The following is a 3623-nucleotide window of genomic DNA, read 5'->3' as shown; positions in this document are numbered from 1 at the left end:
TTTGTAGTTCAACTCAGTACACATGTTCTATCCTTTCTCTTAGATCTGTTTAGGATTGATATTCTTATACAACAAATTGCTGTACTTTATTCTCATCCCAATAGTGAATATGTTTTTAATATTGAAAATTGTCACAAATTTACCCATTTAATCAACTTATGTCATAATATGCACAAAGATATTGGAAATCTATTGGGGTTTCCCCGCACAGGTTCGAATCCTGTCGACGACGCCAAAGTCGGCAAAAGTGTCCGTTTGTTTTAAATATTCAGTGTTGCTGTTAATATATTTTTATAATATAGAAAGAGGGTTACGAAAATTGTGACTTATTTATTTGTGCAGTATTTTACATGTATTTATATGGAGAGTTGCTGATAGAATCTGTGTTTCTTGAATGTTGATTTTTGGTGTAGTTGTTTTAGAGTATTATCTGCATGTTCGTCTAATCTATTCTGAATATTGTTAATTGTTGATTGCTGTTTAAGCCCCATTCCCACTAGACCACGATCGCACCACGCTCACCGCGATCTAAAATAAATTTAGATCGTGGTGAGGTCGCGGTATGAGCGGCATGAAAATGTAAATTTTCGTTGCTTTCACGATGCTACTACGTCCTCTCTACGCTTCTAAAAAGATCCCGCTACGATTATACCACGTTCTCACTGCGCTTATTCTGGGACCTCACTACGCTTATCAAGATCTTTCTAGGCTCTTCACGTTCTCACTACGACCATACCACGAGTTATCCGATTGCAACACGATCTTGCTGCGATTATAACACGTTCTTACCACGATTATAATACGTTCATAGCGCGATCTTACTACGTTCTCAGCAATAACGTCAACATCGTGTTCCATATCAATACAGTTCAATTCCTTCTGTTTCTGATTAAATTGTAGATTTCTCGGAAACACTACATGTTGCAGTCATGCCACCAAAATCTACCAGTACACGTGGGCATGATCAAGCAGAGATGTCGGACCGACCAATCCAACCTAAATTACAACATATTGCTGGTCCATAAAGCTCAATGACGATATTTTAGTGAACGATAGCAGAGATGACATAGATGTATCAATATATATAGGAAGATGTGGTATGAGTGCCAATGAGACAACTCTCCATCCAAGTAACAATTTATAAAAGTAAACCATTATAGGCCAAGGTACGGCCTTCAACACGGAGCCTTGGCTCACATCAATCAGCACGTTATAAAGGACCCAAAATATTACTAGACTAAGTGTTAAACCATTTAAACGGGAAAACCAACGGTCTAATCTATATAAAAACAAGAAGCATGATTGAGCCGTTAGAGCAAATGAATAATTACATTAAAAAAAAAAAAATCTAGGAAGCTTTTTTTATATATTTTATGTGAAAATGACAATGAGAATGATGGTCGTAGTGTGAACGTAGTCAGGTCGTAAGAAGAGCGTGATGAGGACGGCAAGGGCATGCTAGAATCGTACTATGGTCGTGAACAGCGTGGTATAGTAGTAGTGGAAGCGTAGTTGGGTCGCAGTGAGAACGTGATGGTCGTAGTGAGGTCGTGATAACGTCGCTGTGCGATCGTAGCACAGTCTCTCCGAATAGAATCACGCTTTCGCTAAGCTCTCGCTACGATTGTACAGCGACCGTAACGATCTTACTACGATCTCAGTGCGCTCTCACTACGCTTCTACTACGACCTGATTTCGCCACGACCGCAGCACGATTGTTTTGAACATGTTCAAAGTTGGCCAAGCTCTTCACGATCTTGAAGACCTCACCACGACCGTGATACGACCTTACTGCTACGATCATCAACATTTGCATTTTTTTCACAGATCTTAGTGCGATCGTGGCCTAGTGGGACTAGGGTATTAATAGATTTATATCTGTTAATTCGTGTTCCAGTTGTTATTTATATTATGTCTGGTGAATAAAACTTGTTATACACTTGAAACGATTTTGTGTTTGCATTCAGGGCATCAACGTAAAGGCGGGTCTGACACCTTATTACATTACATATAAAAATACAATCCGTCACACACACACACACATAAAAAGGATACTGCGCTGACCTAGAAACTATATGTGTGGGATATGCAGTATGCAGTAGCAGTATTAGTAATTATTTCATGTATTCTGAGCCTTCATATTTCCTGTTAAATTCTTTTGGTTCGTTGTTGGTGTCTGTCTGGTCTGGTGTTTGGTTTGGTTGGTTAGAAAGGTTCTCACCGGTTTGCGAACACGTTACATTTGGCGTCGTCGACAGGATTCTACAGTTCCAAAGTAGAGTAAAAATATATTGTTTATTTTTGATTTTTTGTGTTACAAATTGGTGAGAGGGCAGTGGTATATCAGTAGAGATATGACAGACAGAATACCTCAGCAGCTTTAAAATCATACCGGTGCTGGTGGTAGGGATGACTGCAACTCAACCCCTCTCATGAGATTAGAGGGAAGACACAAAAAAAATATTAAGGGGAAATATGCAGAATTACTGCAGAAATTTGAAAAGCTGAGCGAGGAGTACAGTAGTTGTCGTTTGTTTATGTAATTTATACGTGTTTCTCGTTTCTCGATTTTTATATAGATAAGACCGTTGGTTTTCCCGTTTGAATTGTTTTACACTAGTAATTTTGGGGCCCTTTATAGCTTGTTGTTCGGTGTGAGCCAAGGCTCCGTGTTGAAGGCCGTACATTTACCTATAATGGTTTACTTTTATCAATTGTTATTTGGATGGAAAGTTGTCTCATTGGCACTCACACCACATTTTCCTATATCTAGTTATCAGGTTTGTCACTGAATAACACGAGCAACACGACCGATGCCACATGTGGAGTAGGGTCTGCTTACCCGGCCTTCCTGACCACTGGGACCACGTCCTGTATTTGTTTCGTGTTGCTAATAAGTCTTTAGTTTTCTATGTTGTGTCTTGTATTACTTGGCTGTGTTTTATGTGTGAAAAAAGGGGGGGGGGGGCTAGGATGGAATAAAAAAGGCAGGACAGTAGTTTTGATTTAAAGAAGAAAAGGCAGGATGAGCAACTTACCAGCAAAAAAGGGAGGATGACAAATTATGAAGAATACAATAGAATAGATTAAAATATTTGTATTCACCAAATTAAGGCCCCAGGAGAGCTTATATAGCATACAAACAATATTATTATAAACAACACCATTAGGCATATACATGTATATGTATATATCCAATTCACTGACAATAGATATGCAACATGTGTAATAAAAAAAAAGTATTGAATAGAAAAAAACCATCAAATAATAATATTTTGACATAAAAGTCTTTAACTTAAGTGCACCTGATTAGGGTATTTTCACTAAAAAAGAAAAATCTCAATAAATAAAAAAAAACAAAAAAACGATTGTAAAAAAAAAGCAAGACACAATTTGTTTCTTCCTCAACTCCCCCTCCCCCCTGATAATCAAACGGTAGCTTCCTTATATGACTTACACCAAGGATTTGTATAGTATTACTATACAAATCCTTGCTTACACCAAGATTAATTTTATACAAACTATGTGGATGAATAATTTAAATCTCGGAGAACCGACTGTCTTGCTTCGGAAGTTGAATTTAGAATCTCTAAATCGGTGTTCGCAAAATACTGTAACCGGAA

Source organism: Mytilus galloprovincialis, chromosome 7 (assembly GCF_965363235.1).
Source record: "Mytilus galloprovincialis chromosome 7, xbMytGall1.hap1.1, whole genome shotgun sequence".
NCBI lineage: Eukaryota > Metazoa > Mollusca > Bivalvia > Mytilida > Mytilidae > Mytilus > Mytilus galloprovincialis.
Note: the sequence above shows the minus strand (reverse complement) of the source record.